Source organism: Neovison vison, chromosome 3 (assembly GCF_020171115.1).
Source record: "Neovison vison isolate M4711 chromosome 3, ASM_NN_V1, whole genome shotgun sequence".
Taxonomy (NCBI): Eukaryota; Metazoa; Chordata; class Mammalia; order Carnivora; family Mustelidae; genus Neogale; species Neogale vison.
Window position 1 is genome coordinate 6,479,575 of NC_058093.1, and position 21,817 is coordinate 6,501,391.

The following is a 21,817-nucleotide window of genomic DNA, read 5'->3' on the forward strand; positions in this document are numbered from 1 at the left end:
CCCAGCATCTCAAACCACTGAACTGTGTCTGTGAACATACACTTTATCTCAATTTATTTTGTGCATTCTTAGCAAGATGTGCCTTAAGTTTCCAGAAAAACTTAAGAGAGGTTTTTTGGGGGGGGTCTGGAAATGTTCAAAAATTTTTTAATATAAATTAATGATAACTGTTTCTTCACCTAAGTTGTTTCAGCTTACAGAAGTTTCCATAGGAAAGGTCTTCTCTCAGATAGCAGGAAACCCCGGTATAGATGTATATATGTATACACACACGTGTATATGTATACACACATGTATATATGTACATGCACATACATGTGTTTATATATGTGCCTATACAGAGAGTATGTGTGGGTCTATCTCTCTATAACAGTCTGTACCATATCATCTATATCCATATGTGTCTAACCTCTATTAACAGGGACACCATATTTCTGGATCAGAAAATAGATTTTTTATTTACTCGCAGAGCAATCTGACCAGCACCAATTCCCTGTGCCCCAGTCCTATGCGGGGTAAAGCAATGAGAGCGAAATGTCACTGCATGCCGTGGTTGCACCAGGGGAGATGCATTTACGAAACCTGGAGAGTGTGTAGGGCAGCTCACATCCAACCACTCTCCCTCTGAAGGAGACCTTTGTTCTGGGATACAGACAAATCTTCTCTAAGAAAGAATAAGGGAAATGAAGAGAAGGTGTCTAGCTCTTTTGCGAGTCTGAAAGGTAAAGAAATGACTCCTGGTTTATTGTTCTTAGCATCTAAGTAAATGGATCCATTGAAGGGCCACTTTATAGTCCCTTGTAGTCATACACAATGTCTAACTTCAAAGTCATGTTTCCCATTCAATCCTCCTTAAACCCAAAAACCAGTTTTCTTTGTTCTCAAAGCTCTGACCATGTAGAAACAAAAAAAAATATTCATGAGTGTTGTTTCCAAACACCAACATAGGGTGTTTCCATAGATATTTTGTAATTGTGGGATCTAAACTCTAAGATGTACTTCCTTATTCCAACTTATTGCCATTAAATTAACAGCATTGTCTTTCCTCCAATCATTGTAGCTCCCTAATGTAATTTTTTCAATGATCTTAAATAATTACAACCCAGTGGTTTTCATTACTGAGGGACAATACTTTTACATTACACGGCCTGCCCAAGTTCCGATATGGAGGTCCTTAGATGTTGGTCTAAGTGTTGAAGCCATCTTCTCTCATTAAGGGAGACCACTGACATTTTTGAGCAGGTATGTGTCCATAGTGTTAAGTTATGATGATTATTTCAGTAGCGATTGGTTTGAAATATAAATGTGGAGAAATAGGAGACTGAGAAAATACATTAGAAAATATTGCAGTAATCCGGGCACAAGATGATATATTCATGAACTAGAGTCGTAATAAAAATAATGAAAAGGAGGAAGTTCAAGCAGGAGACATTCAAAGGAAAGAGCTGATACCTGAATTCGAAAGGATGGTTATCATGAAAAGTCAAAATCACCAATACTCCGTGGTGGAGAAAATGAAAATAAATTTACTTATAATTAAAGGGAAAGTAGGATGTCAGATACGGTGGGAACAGAGAGCTTTTAGAAATGTTATGTTGGAAATGTTAGAAGAGCCAAGGAGAAAGGAACAATACTCTGGAGCGTCACGACCAGAACACTGGGCTGTAGTGATCGTGGGCATGGCAAATCAATTGTATTTATGTTCTTTCCGTTAGAATAGCTATTTATCCCTGGTCTTATTCACTTAACGAAACTATTTTTCTGGTGGAAACTTAGTCTCATAGATGAGTATGACATGCTTTTCTTCTGAAGTCTTCACACATTTCTAGTTGTGTCATTATTTTCAGGAACATTAACTGTCACAGGTAGTATCAAAACTTTACAGGTTTTTGTCCTCTGAAATCTCTGTAATATGTTTTGTGTATGTGTTTCAGGGGATATCTTCTCTTGTCTTAAAAACTAAATTGCACACAGTTCAATCTCATTCCATTAGGGATATTACATTATGGGTGTTTCCCATCTCTGAGGATAAGTTGTATATTTAAGTTAAAGCAAATCAATATAATTATATTTCTAATGATTTCACTATCCCTGTGTAATATTAGTGTATTTTATGAATGAATAGAAACTGTACTTTGAATATTATTTAATGACCAATTGTTCCTTGTAAGTATTATTCCTAAAAATGTCTTTAGTAATCATCTGCTATTTTCCTTTCTGTAACACGTAGGTCACAATAGGATGTCAACACAGACCTTTATAGTTTTTACCTCCTTTTGATTTCATTTAAATGATAGGCATTAAAGCTTTTAACAGTTTTCAAATTATCTAAAATGATATAAGTAATATTTGGTTGTAATTCAAGAACAAAAATGTATAAAGCCTTGAACTAATCTAATTATCTGATTTATTTTACAAAAAAGCAGTTATACTTAATAAATAACCCTACCATTAGAACTCTCCTGGTACTTTAAGGTAAGGTATGGTGCATGTTGGTATGTTATATCTGAAGCTAATATGAGTCTCCAGGAACACAAGCCCTTAATTTCTTGTCTAGTTTTTATATTTTGTTGAATGAACAAATAACAAAGGTGAACACTTAAGTGATAGGTAGTAAATTAAACTTTCAAAAGGTACTACAATTACTAAGTGAGTAAAACCAACAAACTGACATATTTTTCAAACTACAGACCCTTAGACCAGGTAAAACTGCATGTGCCTAGGGATGCGTGGGTGGCTCAGTCTGTTAAATGTCCAACTTGATTTCAGCTCAGATCATGATCTCAGCAACATGATATTGTGATTCTCTCTGTCCCTCTCCCTCTGCCCTTCCCCCTCTTAAAAATGACAGATAGTTTAGTCTGGACATGCATGTATTCTGTCATAAAAGAAAGTGGATAAACATAGTAATTTCAGGCGTCTAGATAAAATCATTAATATAGTTCTGACTTGATAATATATTTTTGTGACTTCTTTGGTGGGCTTAAATATGCATTTGGGGGAAAAAAAGTCTCTTAAGATATCACCCAGTCTAATGTGTTTTTTACTGAAATGAAAATATGCAACAATAAACTTCCATGGCTCAGATTTTGAGATATGCCACTTTAAAGGAAAAACATTTTAAGGGGCATAGTCTTGATGTTGGAAATCTGCAAAGAGAGCTGGATTATAATGATGTATAAATTCATAGCAGAGTTAGTACAAAATCAAATCTTATCAACCTATATCCTTGAGATACAGAAATTGTTTGATTAAATTAAAGTGTATTTTTAGGCATCTTTTACCATATATTTCAATTGTGTGCTCCTTCTCCTCCAATAATAAGCTGAATGAGCTAGGAGAGAATTAAATATCAATATACTTGTAGGAATACTTCCTACTTTTGAAATGGCTTATTTGTGGAAATGACTTTAGGGGACTAATATGAAGAATGCCATGGAAGCAACCTTATGATAAGTCATTTGTTTCTCTGTAATCTGCCTTATTGTTTATCTTGTTAAGAAACTTGTTGAGCAATTCGGTTGGATCTTCTGGCACCTGACAGGGGCCTCATCAGTCACTGCACAAGCTTTGGCCTACAAACTCTTTTACGGGATTCAGGAGGGATATGGATTTAAATTTTAAACTGGTTTCTGTCAGTGTGACAAATGAACACCAGAAAATTGTAGGACAATGGTAGAATGTTGAAATGCATGCCAGAAGTAATGGGCCAATCTTCAAGTGGAATCGACAAAAATAGCCTTAAAGCATCTCCAGGTTATACCATTACCTTCATTCTGTGTCCAAGGCACATGGACAGCCTGCTACAGAAGATTTCAATTCTGCATTATATTCCCAAGTAACATAACTGACTGCTCCAAGTAATTAAATCCATTAGAATGGAAAGCCCTATTAATAAAGCATTAAATTTCTTAGCATCAATTTTTTTCAGGAGTTGAATAACAAAGAATAACCTAACAAAGTCTTAAGATAATGACATCTAAAATCCTCTCCCAGATTGTTTTTCCCAGATTCATTTGCTTTATTCCTTTACTAGTTACATGTAATGGTGATCCTCTGAAGTGTGTTATCTTATGCAGATTTTAAGAATATGTTTTTACCAGAAAGAACTAGAAAAGATAGATTATTGCATTTGATGACGTGCATTTTAATAGATCTAGGGACTCATAAGAGAAATAACTGAAGCAGTAACTGTGATGTTATCAGACGGAGCCCAGTGGGGCCTGTCTCAGGGCTTGGGTTCCATACTTAGGAGTCAAAGTAGAAGAATGCTGGGCCATTGTTTCTGAGAGAGAGAGAGCGAGGTGAGGGAGGACAGAGGGAGAGGGGGAGAGAATCTTAAGCAGGCTTCATGGAGTCTTGGGTGCTTAACCAAAAGAGCCACTTAGGCATCCCAAGAGCCTAAAACATGAGATGATATCTATTTTATTTACAGATAATAAGGGATACCGATGGCTGGAAATATGTGTTTGCTTTTATTAAGATGTTTTAGCCATTAGAGTAAGTGTTCAAATAAGTCTTCAAATTACGATGGCACAATTTAATACTTTGCTGAAAATGCAAAGCTGTCTTTCTTGTTTATTATTTAAAAACTATATTTCCTATATGACTTTATCTAAAGTAGAAATGACTTAAGCCATAGAGCCACCAAATATTTGAATAATATTAAATACATATATGTGTGTGTGTGTGTGTGTGTGTGTGTGTGTGTGAGACACAGGATAGTGGGCTTCAAGTTTCTAAAGGATTTGTATTACTCTATTGATATCATTGATATTTGTGAACATGCTTAATGAAACTACTATAATAAACAATAAAGTAGGCCTGGTAAACTAATTTTAGCAATCTCGTACATCTCTAGTCAGTTCAAATCTGTGTGACTTACAGATCAAACTGATTTTCTGGGGAGTCTGAGGAAATACCACCTCTTTATAATCATCCTGCTAGCTTTAGAATATATTTATGGAGCATTGCTAAAATATTATAAGGGCTATAAAATATATCACTAATCAATTTCATACAGAAATAGTGATAATGACAAGTAGCTAAGGTGAACTCTATTCTAAAAATGCACATACTACAGGAAATTGTGTTAGCAGAGCTATGAATTGATACACTGAACTAAATACATTAGCAATATGTTGTTTAATTTTTCTTTAGAGTATGGGAACATATGTAAAATTGAAATATAAAGACATGAAAGAATAAGGGAAAAAAGGTTTGGGCCATGAGAAAATTCAAATATTAAGGAAAGTGGAATATATATATAAAAAAGGAAGGTAATAGAACACAAGACTGTAAAAATTTCACCAGAAATATAGGTTCAAGTAAAACAAATGAATGAAGGTAATAAAGTGAAATGAAATGTGCTTTAATTTTCTTTCAACATCTCAGAGTTCTGAGCAGAATTACAACACCTACCCCATAAACTTGTTTAGCAAATATTCATTAAAATGAAATATAATGATGATGGTTGCCAAAAGTGAATAGAATTGCTCTTCTTTCTAAATACTGTGTAGTTGATTATATTGGAAAAGTCAGGATCTAAAGCCAAAACTTCTCGGCAATCAAATAAAAGCAAAACCATCTTTGGCAATCCTAGTCTAAAAAACAGCCTAGAAATCATTTAAACTCAAATTAACTTTCAAATTTCCTTAGCAAGTTGTGATGTTGAAGACCTGCACACTTTTTCTCATATGCTCGGCTATAATTCAACTGAAGCTTTTCTCTAGCATTGAAAGATATAGCTATTTTGTTTTGCAACACCTAAAGTAGTTGTCTTACACTGGGGGGCTTTATATTAAATTTAAAATTTTCCTTAAATATCTCGAATCACTTTTAGCATTAAGAGATATCTGTCTAATTCTGGGCCAGGGGTTCTGAACCTAAGGGAAGGAGCAAATCTAATTATTTCAGGCTCACTTTTGGGTATAAATTCAGTAAGTGGATTGATAATAAGAACTGTCCAGGCTTTTTAATCGCTATTTCTATCTTTGAAAAAAATCCCAATCTGTCTTTTTCCAAAGTCCCTGCATATACAATCAAGAATATTAAATACAGTTAAGTTGAATGTATGTGTGATGTGAGGCCACAATATAATTTTTATAGTATTTTGTCTTTATGTTAAATTCCCTTTATTAAGGTTATCTTATTGTTTTTACCTTTACAAAAACATGGGTATGTCTTTCTTCCCTAAATTGGTCCAAATGATTCCTTTGAATTAGATCAAGGAGTTGCTTATTTCCATATCTGATATTCTAACATAGTAAAGTGCTGGAAAAGATAAGGACGTCTGTCAAGGGGATTACGATTTTACTTAAGTGCATAGAAATGTGTAAAAATAATTTCAGTCTCACTTGGGACAATGAAATTTACTTTTTTCTCAAGATGCCAGGTGGATTCGTGTGGACTTACATGAAATGTTTCTTATGCTGTATCATAAGCACAAGCATTGGTTAAAATTCTTGCTCTTTTATACTTGAGTCATTTACAACAGAAATTTCTATCCACTTTGCACTTAAGAGTATTAAAAATCCATCTTTTATAAACCTAAGCTATTTTATACCTTTTTGTAAAAAATACGGTATATAAGAGATATACACGTAAAATCTCATTGTCAGTTAAATACTAGAGAAAGACCAATTGATGAATAGTAGAGAGACACATGGCAGCTCTGAAACATTTAAATGTTGATGCCAGTTTTTCTTCACCATTTCACAGATTGTGATCTGATAATTATCTATTTTTTCAATATTTTATTTATTTATTCGACAGAGAGAGAAATCACAAGTAGGCCAAGAGGCAGGCAGAGACAGAGGGGGAAGCAGGCTTCCGTTCCCACTGAGCAGAGAACCTGATGTGGGGCTCGATCCCAGGACCCTCAGATCAACCAGGATCTGAGCACAAGGCAGAGGCTCGACCCACTGAGCCAGCCAGGCCCCCCTGATAATATTCTGTCTTGATGGAATTCTTGGCTTATGGACTATGACACACCTCCTGTTTTGCTTTTCCTTCTAGTGAAACTCCAGTAATAATGGTACCGAGGGATTCTGGAGTGATGTTGAAGAGAAATCGCTTCCTACTGAGGAGATAATGGAGACTAACGAAACAGGAGGTTGGGATGAACTGGACACCGGAGGTGAATGAGAAAAAGGAAAATATCAGAAGGGCTGAGTAGAAAGTGTTCCTGTCTGAGGAACCAGAGAAGGAGAAGGTGAACCTCTGAAGAACATAAAAAGTTAAGTGATGAGAAAAGAGCAACTAAGAGGAGAAGGGGAAGAGATAGGCTGAAAACACATGCAGACGTTTGAAAGTTCCAGTCCAGCTAAGTAGTTTGGGCTTTATTTTAAAGACTATTCACTGTGGACTATCCTCATTTATAAAGTCAGGATAATTCTATTATATATTGCATAAAGTTGTTATAATAATAACTTCAATACAACGTGTTGGACAATGTTTAAAAATGTGTTTAGTAGTAAAACTCCTTTTTGACATAGATACCATCATCTCCGTTTTATAGGTGAGGATTGAGTCAGAGAAAAATAAATTTTACAAGTCACACACTTTGGACATGCAAGCACTTCTTAAATGTCAGAACCAAATTTTATACTGCAGCGGCCCACCGCTAGCTGCTGTGCTCCTGACCACACATGTGCTAGACTCTGTTTCGGAACGAAAGGAGATTGGGCATGGGATGAAGGAACGTCACCACTCTGCTACCGTTTATGTCCCACGCTCTAAAACCAACACCTCTCCTTGAAAATCTTAACTCTTTTAAATCCTGTACAAATTTTTATAATCTTCTTCAAAAGCTATAAGCCCTTGCTTCATTTCCTCAGCCTCTGTAGATTCTCATACCTGTACCTCCCCAATCTCAGTATCTCAACCTTCCTCTCTCACTTAACATCAAGTAAAATAAAATGAAATAATAAAATAAAATAAAATAACAGAAAATGTGTAAATAGCCTCACCTTCCTATCAATTAAGGTTAAAATTGTGTCTCTCACCCACTTTTGTACCCCATTTCATATTCTAAGGATATTTAAATAATTCCTATGACTAGATTTTCTGACCAGTCTGAAATGCACTTAATACCCAACTGCATTTTCTTACAGAAAGGAGTATTACTAGAGATTATAAAAAGTTGGGGCACCTGGGTGACTCAGTGGGTTAAGCCTCTGCCTTCAGCATGGGTCATGATCTCAGGGTCCTGGGATCGAGCCCCGCATCGGGCTCTCTGCTTGACAGGGAGCCTCCTTCCCTTCCTCTCTCTCTCTCTCTCTGCCTGCCTCTCTGCCTACTTGTTATCTCTCTCTCTGTCAAATAAATAAATATTTTTTTTAAAAAAGTTAAAAAAATATGTCAAATGGCTATGACAAAGGAGCAAAACCATGTTACAAATGTCAAGAATGTGTGTATCTTGTCCAAATAATTGTTTTCAAATAGGTATAGAGTCAAGAATTCATTAAAAAAATAAAAAATAAACCACACTTTTTGAATCATGTCAAAATGCAATTGTTTAAAAAGTTTTCCTTTTAGATTTAGTTCTATACATTAATCTCCTCAGCAAAAGAGACTGTTTTTGTTTTTGTTTTTCTTATTTCAGTTTTGTACCCTTTAAACTGTTTATTTCATTATTATGAGTTTTAGTGGTTCAGAAGTATCTGCATTTTTTTGGTAATATAAAATTATTTTCTCCTTTGGTGACACTGTGTGATGAAAGTACTTTGGTATGATTCTCAATACAGTCACTATAGTTCTTCCAATCAAAGAGTTTGAATTCAGATATAAAGAAAAAGTAGATTCCAACAGTAGATGAGACATCCTGTTCAAATCAGACATGACCATATACCAAAAATGTACTTGGAAATGATTTGAAGGTTATAGAAATCCAAGAAGCTGGACACCTGTGTGGCCCAGTCATTAAGTGTCTACCTTCAGCTCGGGTCGTGATCCCAGGATCCTGGGACTGAGACCCTCATCACGCTCCCTGCTTAGCCGGAAAACCTGCTTCTCCCTCTCCCACTCCTCCTTGTTTGTACTCCCTCTCTTGCCATCTCTTTCTCTGTAAAATAAATAAATAAAATTAAAAAAAAAATAAATCCAAGAAGTTATAATGCAAAAATTATCTCAAGATCATCATGACTATCAACTCAATTCATTTATAGATAGGCCTTTGTTTTTTGTTTTGTTTTGTTTTGTTGAAACATGCCAGAAAATGATGTGGGATTTCAATTTCATTATCCATTAGGTATTTGCTTCCAACTATGATGTATTAGAGATAACTTAGTTTTGATACTTTGGTCTTGTCCTCCTAATTCAAATGATGATTCCTCACTGGAACAAAGCCACACCTTTGATCTATTTGCCTTTTAAAATTACAAATCCAAACATCCAACTGTAGTTTTTCTTCACATACAACTTAGTTTTTTCTTCTAAACTGAGTCCATATCCTTCGATTTTCTTCTTAGAGAATCTATAAAAAATCCCAAAAATATCTGTTTTACCACACAACAAAATTACAATTTCCCTGTACATCAAATTAAAAATTATTTTATTTCATCCATTTTAGATATTGTATTTTTAAATTATGATTTCACATATATAACATGATTTCATTTTTTCTTTTTACCCTTCCTTGAAACATGAAAAATATAAATGTGATTTTTTTCATGGAACTAGGGATACATGTTGAATATTCTTTACTGAATGTATTTGGAATTATTATTGAATGGTATCTAACTTTCTCTTGTTAGAAAAATATTAAGATTGTCTTCAAAATACTTAAATTCTTACTTACAAGTTTCCTTATGGTGAAAAACAATTCAACCAACACAGCATTTCCTTTAATGTATGGAAGATCTTTGATTTAGTCCTAAATAGTCTTTAATTGGGAGTAATAACATATGAATGAGTTTGAGATTCTGAGAGTAGATGTGTTAATATTTTTTTAAGAATCTAGCTTAATAGTACACTTAGCCTTTGTCTGATTCAATAAGAAATCCTATAACCATTTTTCTTATTAGATGCAAATGGGAAAAAAATCCTCCCTGAGACGTATAGAACCAATGTTCTGGTATATTAACAAGAAATTTTTGACTAGTCATTAATTTGCCTCTTGAATTTTATTTTTAGCAGAATACTTTGGGTATCTTTTTTACTGGACTCATACATTATTTGAATTTCAACTATCTTTTATGTGTGAAAGTATTTCGCCATACTAAATAAAAATAGCTTACAGCTTTTAGGTGTCGATTCTATTTCTTGCATATTTCTACAGTTTTGGTGCTAATAATTTGAAACTATTGGGACAATGGCATATACATAAGTTTTTATATATACATGTCTTATTACAAAGGGAAAAATTCTGTCTCTAATCATAGAAATTAACAGTTTTAGAATTAATGTTAAAACAAATAAATTTCCATTTTAAACTCTAATATTCCTGCAATTGTACTAATTTTAGAAATAGCTATCTTGGGCACTTGGGTGGCTCAGTGGTTTAGCATCTGCCTTTGGCTCAGGTCTTGATCCCAGGGTCCTGGGATCAAGCCCCACATCAGACTCCCTGAGCAGTGGGAAGCCTGCTTCTCCCTCTCCCACTCCTGCTCCTTGTGTTCCTGCTCTCACTGTCTCTCTCTCTCTCTCTTTCAAATAAATAAAAATGAAATCTTTTAAAAAAAAAAAAAGAAATAGCTATCTTCTCCATAATGTTTATAATTAATGTTTCCACATATATTTGAAAAACATTTCCAGAGTTTCAAAATTCTTTTTTATGTTGGTGTTATATAATCAAGAAGTCCTCTCTTTTTATTTAAAAAAAATTCTTAGTCTTTGGACTAAATATAGTTTCATGGTTGGAAAAGTTCTTTTTGTCAATCTCAGGCAACTGCTTCCAGCACACAATTTGTCATTTGAGAAGTAAGTGGAGCATGGCCCAGGTGTGAAGCGAACTGATGGAAAATTATGAATCAAGTTAGGAAGAAGGAGAATTCCAAGGTTGGCTTGAAATAGCAGGAAGACCTACGCTTCAGGAATCAGGGGCAGAATTACGGAGACAGTTCTTGTAAGGCATTAATAAAAAGAGTCTCAAGAAATGACACAAAGTTATTATGCTAGTTGAAGGCTTGAAAAGTAGGGCAGATCCTGAGAAAAACTTCAAAGGGTAGAACTGAAAGCAAAAAAGAAAAAAAAAAAAAAAAAAAGGAATGGTTTAGTCAGTCCTACTCAAAACATATTCTTGTTCTTCAGACTGCAAAGCAATATGTTATATCCTGAGGTTAAAAATAATAAATAAAATAAATAAGGTCCATATACATCTAAACTTAAAGTCAGTGATGCCAAGATCAAGTCTATATATACATATTTTTTTTTTTATCTTGAGTAAAAACACTGGTCCCTCTACAACCCGTACTCAGCTCTACAGCCAGAGTGGAGAAACCTGAGTTAGTCGAACTAGGTCTAAGGGGAAGTCACAAATACATGCACTATAGCCAGAAGTCACCAATCAAAAAATTCAGGTATGGGGTATGGTACGGTTTGTGTTACCTGCTCCTACAACACTGATTATTTTGATTATAAAAGTCTTAAGTGTTATTTGAAAAATATCATATAATTTTTTAAAAAGTATAAAGAGTAAAACCAAAGTCACCTTTCATTATAGCTACCCCTGGTTGCTCTGTTAACTTCTTTTTTTTTAAAAACCTTTTTATGTGTATCTCTTCAAAGCTATAATACAAATTTAGATAAGCTATTGATTTTACTACTGAATTATTTTAAAACGTTTTTATCGTTATGACCTTTTACTTTTGATCAAATCCAAAACCCGTAACAGGCCCTGTGCGTTCCTTTACCCTCTTAAACCTGACTTGTCCTTCACTAAACTGGACAACAGTCCAGACAAGCTCCTCACGCTGACCCAGCCTCGAGAGAGGTCGTAGATGTGCCTGATATGTTCTTGCAACATGCCAGCTCTCACTGACCTAATCCTTCTCCTTATGTGTATTGCATCTTAATTTTCATTTTTCTTATTTTTTTAAAAAAATTTCTTCATTTTTTCTTTTCATTTTTCTTAATTTTTCATTTTCCTTGATGTCCCCTAACCCCTCAGGCAAGGTTGCATTTTGTATTCTCGACAGTAATCAATACACTTGAAATATCTTATTTCTGCCTCTTAGTTCTCACTACTTTTGTTTTTAAAGCTTTATTTATTTATTTGAGAGAGAGGAAAGGGACTAGCTATTTGAGAGTGCAAGTGGAAGGAGGGGGAGGGGGGAGAATCTTCAAGACCCATCTTGGGTCTTCAAGGATCTTCAAGAATCTTCATGACCCATGAGATCACAACCTGAGCCAAAACGAAGAGTGGGATGCTTAAAAGACTAAGACACCCTGGTGCTCTTCTCACTAACTTCTTAATTATATTGTTATATATTGTATCTTTACTCTTTACTGATATATTTTCACTTAGTAAATGTTGGCTGAATCAATACCTTTTCATAAACTGATTATTATAAATTTTAGACATATTTCCATATTAACAAACACAGGCCTACATATCTTAATGATAACATATTTCATTAAGTAATTTGGCTGTGTTTTATTCAGCAGTTTCTCCTTGAACATTGACAATTACCACTTTGATACAATTTTAAATAAACTTCTAATGAGCAATTTATACAAATGCGTTGCGTTATTAATTAATTAACTTATTTACTTAAGCACATGAATTAGAGAGAGAATTGTTAGGTAAATTCTTTTTTTTTTGGTATGTACATACATAAGATATATTGCCAAATGAGCTCAATACTAGCAATAAGTGTACAAATTTATTTTCATATTAGTAGAATATAAAAGGCAATGGCCATAAGAAATGGCATCTGAAGTCTATTTTGTGAGTCTTATTTTATGCTGTTCTTTCACTTTAATATGAAATAATATTTTATATATATTATTTTATGTTGAGTTTAAAATTTAACACTTTGTTCATAAACATTCAAGTCTAACTTGTTTAAAATGATGACAATGATGATAATAATATAGAAAATGGCAGTAATAACAAATAGTGACAGTAGTATTAGAAGCAGAAGAAACAGGTGTTACAGACGTATCACTAGGAATGTGGCAATCACTGCTATCCTATTGGAATAGGAACCCTCTTAAATATTTATAAACAAGTCCTGTCTTAACACTAAGGATAATTAAAGACTAGATTGGGTTGCTGAACATCTAAAGAAAGACAAGAAGCCAAAGAATAAGCAAATTATTTTATAAGAAAAGCATATGCAAAAGAAAATAGGAAATATTCTTAGTATCTCTGCTAACTTCTCAATTCTACTTTTACTTAAGTTTTTTTTTTTTTGTTCAAGATCATTTATTTATTTATTTGGGAGAGAGAGAGAGAGCCTGCACATGAGAGGGGGAAGGGCAGAAAGAGACTCCCCACTGAGCAGGGAACCTGATGCGGGGCTCAATCCCAGGATCCCAGGATTATGACCTGAGCTAAAGGCAGACATTTAACAACTGAGTACACGCAGGCACCCTTATTTTTATGTAAATCCTTGAACGGATTCTACTACACTCCAAAATTATCTATTACTTACTCATTATAGCAATTATAATGACCAAAATTTTCTCTTTAAGATTATGATCTTTCTTTTCTTTTCTTCAGCATCTCTAAAATACTGTAATCACTGAATAAATAACAGTTATATTGCTTTACAAATGGGAACTTCTTTCCAGATTAAAAAATGCATTACTAGATTTTTTTTCAGTTTTGTTTCTCTTGTATGACTAATATTTTGTTTTTCAATACTTGTCTGACATTTTTAAAATGTCAAGATTGCAAAGAAATAAAATTACAGTTTTTTTTTTAAATTTCTGATTTTGTAGAGAAATCAAGAAATTCAGGGACAGAAATAAAATGAGGGATCTGTGGGAAAATTAATATATATGTAAAATTATATATATACACATATACAAGTAAAACACAAATTTGTTCAATATCTACTAAGCAGAATCCAGAGTAGCTTATTAAAAAATAAATGAATAAGTAGGGTCTATTAGTGGATCATGGAATTCTGAATAATTTAGATTGATCTAGTGGAAGTTTTGTTTGGGCATGCTTATACATCTTATACTACAACAAACTTAATACTACAATCAATGATTTAATTCAGTATTTCCCTCTTCCATAAAATGCTTAGCATTCATATGTTCTGTTAACTATATATTAAAAAATAATAAACACATGACTTTACGATATTATTATATGCATTTTTTAAAAATTTGAAGTTCTCTGAAGAAGCAAAGTGTTGAGGCTTATTTCATTTCAATTCTTGTTATAGATGTTTTATACCATGATATTGACTTTGGTTGGGAGCTGCTCTCCTGGTAGAATTGATTTATGATACACTCTGTTGCTATCCAGACAGTTTCCAGTGAAGTGACAAAGAAGTTCTGCTTCCATACCCATCTAATCAATGGAAAGCAAAGCAAGACCAGACAAAACAAAACCCTTTATACAAGGTGACTGGACACTAAATGTTGTGTTGTGTACGCTATGTGTGAAAATAAATAGTGGACATATATACTTTGTTAATTGGCATTGTTATGTGCTTCCTAAAAGATCAATTTATACCTGGTACAGAGACTATAAAAACTGTTGTTGCATCAAATGGTTTGTTAAAAAAAATAACTGCCCATACATTTTATGTGAAACTTAGTACTTCTACTTTTAATCTTTGTTTTTTTTTTTATTTGTGAGGATATAGATGTCAAAACATTTAAAGAATAAATAGTAAGTGACAAAATGAGAGAAAATATATATTCAGGTATAAAACTGACTGATGGAATATTATTTTGCCAAACTGAAGACCATGAAACACGTTACGTATTATCTTTATAGTCTAAAACACTGAATATTGCAGTGCCCTGTCAGTAAAGTATTAAACCTAGGAAGAGAGGAAAGATAAATATGGAGGAGTGAAGGAAAGATACAGTGAAAGCAGATTTTAGTGAGTCTTGGATGCCATGATAACCCATTAAGAAAACTCAATTAATTAAAAAATAAACTGAATGTCCCATTTGTATTTTGCTTTAGAAATATGTTTGTGGGCAGTGTGTACAGGAAAGGGACTGGAAATACGGTGGATCAAGAGAAGACTTTTGCTCCGGTATGAAGAATATTAGGAAAGTTTCTAGGAGGGACAATATTATAGAGAATGAAGAAGAGGCAGCATATTTTGTGGTGTTTTGAATATAAATTCAATAACTTAGGTATTGATTGATAGAACATGGATAGTAAAATAAAGAAACGAACCAAGAGTGTTTCTAAGATTCTAGTCCAAGTGAGTAAGTACTTTGAAATGCCATTGATTAAGATACGAAACAAAAAGAGAAGAACATTTGGAAAGTGGATGCAGGGCTTAAGATCACATCTTAATATTGATCTTAAGCAATTTCCAAAATGAATCCAGGTAATCTCTGTAGAAAGTGCAAATAAACGCTCATTATGGTGCTCACCACTCCCCACAGGGTGCAGTCCGGCGTCATGCGGGCAGGTTGATGACACAAGACCACTTCCATCATGGCAGCGGTTATCCGCGCAGTGACAGACATGTATGTGGAGAGTAGGTTTGCCTGCTCTGTCTACAGCACTCCTGCCAGGACCTCCTCACAGATTTATAGAATATTGTGATCATTACCACAGTATTACATAAAACACTGCCTACCAGGGAAGTCATGGCGAGGTAAATGTGGTCGTATACTCCATGGCAAGGAATTTCCTGGTCTTATCACACATTCTATTATCCCAGAGACATCCGACCTGGGAAAGCCTTATGATGACTCTCAGAGGGCTCAGTTAAAGTCACAGGAGGCCAAAATGAACACGTCGCATTGGGATATTGGCTCTATGATGAAGCATTTGTCTCAGATCTGCAACCAGCATATAATGCAGTCTCTCCATGACCAGAAATATAAATCCTTAAACCAAGAGTAGAGATGGGAATGTTTTTTTCTTATAACTGTACCTAAGTAATCTATATGAAGAATATTTGATTCTCATAACTTGAGTCCACGGTGTCAAAGGAAGACTGCTGCCATCAGAGAATCTGGCAATGAGTCCAACGAATTGAAAAATGAAATTGTCTCCCATCATTGACATTTCTCATTCAGATTAAATAACAAATCAACATGGAAACTATGTTATTAGTTGATCCTGATTACTAGGGAAAATTATGTTGTTGATACGTAGCAGGGAACAGAAAGATTCATTGGAAGTCAGAATGAATTCACTATGATTCTTCTTACAACAATCTTTCCTTATAATTTTGGTCAGCGGAAGACTGTGATTTCTACTAAAAAAAAAAAAAGTCTACAGGAACTTATATTGTGCAGAAATAACACGTTGAGTTATTTCTCCAGGTCAAGAACTCAATTTATCTGTGGTGTAGAAGAGGATAGGGGAGATATGGAATGATTAGTGCCTATCATTATTTAGACACATAAAGGTGTCTATTTTTACTAACATACTTCATGGCTAGCTAGGAAGCCTAGGACTATTGCAGTTATATATTTTATATTATGCATTTTTCTTCCATATTCCTGCAACCTTATAAGAAGAATGACAGTAGCTAAAATGCATAGTACCCATGATGATACATTTACCAACAGATGATTATACTTTGTGTATGCCCTGAAATGGAGACACAAAATTTACGTGAAGGAAGAATGAGAGTGAAAATCTGAAAGGGCAAAATGATGGACTTTAACAGATCTTCCATATGTGGTTCTTAAAAAAAAAAATTTTTTTTAATTACTTGAGAGAGAGAGCAAGCACAAATGATGGGGGGAGGGGCAGAGGGAAGGAGACAGACTGCCCACTGGGCTGGGAGCAGAAAGTGGAGCTGGTTCCCAGGGCCTGGTGGTGATCATGATCTGAACCAAAGGCAGATGCTTAACTGACGGAGCCACCCAGGCGCCCCTTCATTGGGTTCTACTTCCTCTTCCCCCTCCTACTCCTACACCTTCCCTCAGCCTTGGGAAGCTGTGCTCATTGGCTTCCGATTTTATACAGGCAATGCAGAGTCCTTGCAAGAAATCACGGGGAGGAATTATATTGATTGAAATCTATTTACTTCACTCTATGTATCCCTGGGAGGTGTTTGGTCTGTCTGTGTCCCTTGAGTGGATGTCACTACTTCATTTTATATGACTGGTTTTACCCACCTCTTTCCAGGTTCTGTGAGCCGATTCCTCATGCCCCTTCGTGCCTGAGATATTCAGAGTTGTCCTGCTATCGGGGGAATAAAAGCTCCTCTGCTGCTACTTGCTGTGGCTTCCTGCATGATTCCTTGTGGTTCAAACCATCCTCATACCTTGTGCGCATCCTTATTGTAGAGAATAAACAATGAAATTTCCTCATGTGAGTTTGCCAGACATCTCCTTTTAGGACCATGAAGTTGATACCGTGTGACAGTTTTCTAAGACAAGCCATGTAGGAAGCCCTGAAAGTGCAACAGGGAACATTGGAAATTCTGAGGTGACCACGGTAGGCCCATCTTGTAAATTTTCAACCTCTCTGTTGAGAGGAAACTGCTGTGAGCAAGAATGACTGACCAAAGCAGAACTGCTGGTAGAAGCAGAGGAAGCTGCTTTAAAAATAATCTTTGATATGAAAGGCTGCAGATCTCAGAGATCACCAGTAAGACACAAGTTGTAGAAGTGAAGAGAAGCTGGGACTGGAAAAAGCTAAAAGAAAACACAGAGAGTCTTATGTTTAAGTCCTTTGTCAGGGGTGCCTGGGTGGCTCAGTGGGTTAAGCCTCTGCCTTCGGCTCAGGTCATGATCCTGGGGTCCTGGGATCGAGCCCCGCATCGGGCTCTCTGCTCTGCGGGGAGCCTGCTTCCTCCTCTCTCTCTGCCTTCTCTCTGCCTACTTGTGATCTCTGTCAGATAAATAAAGAAAAAATCTTTAAGTTCTTTGTCAAAGCAGCAATAAAAGAGAACTTTCTACAGGACCTATATAAATTTTAAAAATTACCTAATATATTTAGAGAAACTAATAAAAGCCTGATGAAGCAAGTTTAGTCTTGGAAGAACAGCATAAAGAATGTACGTAACACATACACACTCATAGAAACAAACAATAAAAGATGATGGCAGAAAACAGATAATTTGCAAAGGAAATGATAAAAATTATGAAATAATTTTTAAGTCTAAATAATTCCAGTAAAGACAAACAATAGTTTGGGTATCTTAAAAATGCTAAATCATAGGCAGTAATCTCTTCGAGATGGCCACAGTAACTTCTTTCAAGATATGTCTCCAAAGGCAAAGGAAACAAAAGCGAAAATAAACTTTTGGGACTTCATCAAAATCAAAAGATTCTGCACAGCAAAAGAAACAGTCAAAAAACCAAAGAGGCAACCCACAGAATGGAAGAAGATATTTGCAAATGATAGTACAGACAAAAGGTTGATATCCAGAATCTATAATGAACTCCTCAAACTCAACACACACAAAACAGACAATCATATCAAAAAATGGGCAGAAGATATGAACAGACACTTCTCCAATGAAGACATACAAATGGCTATCAGACACATGAAAAAATGTTCATCATCACTAGCCGTCAGGGAGATTCAAATTAAAACCACATTGACATATTACCTCACACCAATTAGAATGGCCAAAATTAACAAGACAGGAAACAACATGTGTTGGAGGGGATGTGGAGAAAGGGGAACCTTCTTACACTGTTGGTAGGAATGCAAGTTGGTGCAGCCTCTTTGGAGAACAGTGTGGAGATTCCTCAAGAAATTAAAAATAGAGCTTCCCCATGACCCTGCAATTGTACTCCTGGGTATTTACCCTAAAGATACAGATGTCGTGAAAAGAAGGGCCATCTGTACCCCAATGTTTATAGCAGCAATGGCCACAGTCGTCAAACTGTGGAAAGAACCAAGATGCCCTTCAACAGATGAATGGATAAAAAAGTGTGGTCCACATACACTATGGAGTATTATGCCTCCATCAGAAAGGATGAATACCCAACTTTTGTAGCAATATGGACAGGACTGGAAGAGATTATGCTGAGTGAAATAAGTCAAGCAGAGAGAGTCAATTATCATATGGTTTCACTTATTTGTGGAGCATAACAAATAGCATGGAGGACATGGGGCGTTAGAGAGGAGAAGAGAGTTGGGGGAAATTGGAAGGGGAGGTGAACCATGAGAGACTATGGACTCTGAAAAACAATCTGAGGGGTTTGAAGTGGTGAGGGGTGGGAGGTTGGGGTACCAGGTAGTGGGTATTATAGAGGGCACGGATTGCATGGAGCACTGGGTGTGGTGCAAAAATAATGAATACTGTTATTCAGTAAGTATGAATACTGTTATGCTGAAAATAAATAAAAATAAATTTAAAAAATGTTAAATCAAGGTATCTTAAAAATGCTACTTCTGGAAGGCAGAATTTCCTGTTGGAAAGCAGTTGCTACTTGAAGAAGATACTTAAGGAAAGGCCATGGAAAGCAAGAATATATTATCTACACAAGTTTTCTTTTGAGGAAAAGAACAAAGACAAATTTTTGAGTTTGGAACATGAAAACTAGAGTTCTAGACTTGTGGAGTCTATATAGCCAAAAATTGTTGATTAGGAAAAAGTGGAAAATGTCTGGAGGTGAACACTGAGAACATTTAACTATAACATTAAGAGTAAAACAAAGGAGAAGTAGGTAGTTCAATATAGAAGATAACTGGTGAAAATAAGAAAAAAATAAAATTGGGAAGGAACGGATAAGAAAAAGTAGAAATGGACCGATTTCCCTAATTTTCTCTTATGTAGTAGCTGGGAATTAAAAGCTGACAAATCAAGTAGTAGAAATTACTCAAAAGCGCAAAGGTAAAGATCAGAAGTGGCAATACTGATGGAACTGATAGGGTTCGGGTAAAGGTATTACAAAAGAGCATACATATAAGACGGCTATGAAGAAATAGAACATTTCCCTAAGTATAAAAACTACTATAAAAGGATTAAGAAAACAAAACGCATTTTAAGACATATACACACAAATGGTTAATATACCATAAAATATTATCACAGGACCATGACACAATGTATCTATATATGATTAAGACAAGGAGGTTTGGGTCTGTAATGGAAAGAAAAAAAAAAAACCTTAAACGCTTCATTTCCTTTACGTTTTTTCATATTTTAACATAAAATGGACATCCTCACACATCATTACATATTTATTCCATAAAATTATTTCCTAAGGCTACAATAGTATGAAAGTCACACAAATGGGAATTTAATTAAAATGTAAACTCATTGTTTAAAATAATTCATATCTTGAAACTTTTACTCAGACTACAATTTCTAAAATGCACTTGATAATTTTTCACGTAGATAGATAGTAGATAGTAATATTCATGGTTAAAAAATTTAAAAATGTTAAAAAACAAAAAAAAATCTCAATTCCGTATTTGAAAACCTTTTTTTTTCCCTCTCTCCCTCTTTTGTTTTGGGAGAAGAACTATTTTTTGCTATAGAAATAAAACAGTGAGAACAGAATCATAGTGAAATTCTACTTTTGTTTATTTTAAAGTCAGTGGCCAATATTTCTTGGATATACTTGGCTACTTGGATATTTTAATGTTTCCAATATTCCTCCTACTTCAAGCTGCCAAAGCCAAGTCAGACATGTGCTATCAGAGCAGCAGGACCACTTCCGAGGAAAAGGAAGTGTTACATTTTATAACAAAAGGTGCTGCTTAATCAATCATTTCTTTTTTGTTTCTCTAAAAAGCCATATATACAAATGATTTTTATATTTTTGTAACTTTTTCATAAAAGATATTTAGGTTTAAGTTCTATATATGAAATAATTTACTGTATTTTAATTTACACTTTTAACTCATATTTTATGACTCTTTTTTTGCCTCACTCTCACCGATATTTATAGAATATTCTAGAAACTCACAACAGGAAAAACCATACACATTTTTTCCAAGTGCACATAGTGTGTTCACTATAATGGACTATATGGTAGGCTGTAAAACAAGTCTGACTGATTGAAACTGAAGGTGGTATGAAGAATATTTTCTGGCCACAGTACAATCAAATGACATATCAATAACAATAATATAAGTAGCAAACCCACAAATATTCCCAAACATATATAAATAATCCATGAATCAAAGACAATGATTATATGAATGAAGAAAATTATATAGTGAAAAAAATTATAAAAATACTTTGAACTCCATAACAATGAAAATAAAACATCAAAATTTGGGAGCTTATACTGTGGAATAACTAAACTTTCAGTCAAAGTATTTGACCCTAGGTTTTATAACACCTATAGTGTCATGTTGAAGAAAAGAGACAAAAGCATAGAAACATGGAAGTAAAGGCTATAAAGACAATTGGAAAAAAAAAAAAAAAGATGTGGAAGGTGACGTAGTGATGAGGTGTCCATTTGTATAAAATGTTCAGAATGTTTCTCTAAGTGTGTGAGTATAAAGGAGTCAGCTAGAGCATAACAGATGGCAGAAAATATAAACCCAAGCCTTGGACTGGGTGAGTGTTTGCTTTATTCCAGGTGATTTTCCCAAGTCTCTTATACATGAAAATTGTAAGTTAAACTAAAAAAGGTGGATTTGACTCATATAGCAAAACGGAAAACGTATATCTACCATAATAGTGTTTGCTTGTTTTTTATGTTAACAAAAGTCCAATTTCAAAGTTTGAAATATGGTATTTTTCTGATCTGTCTTAATTTTTAATTGTACAGACTGTGAAAAGTCATTAATTCA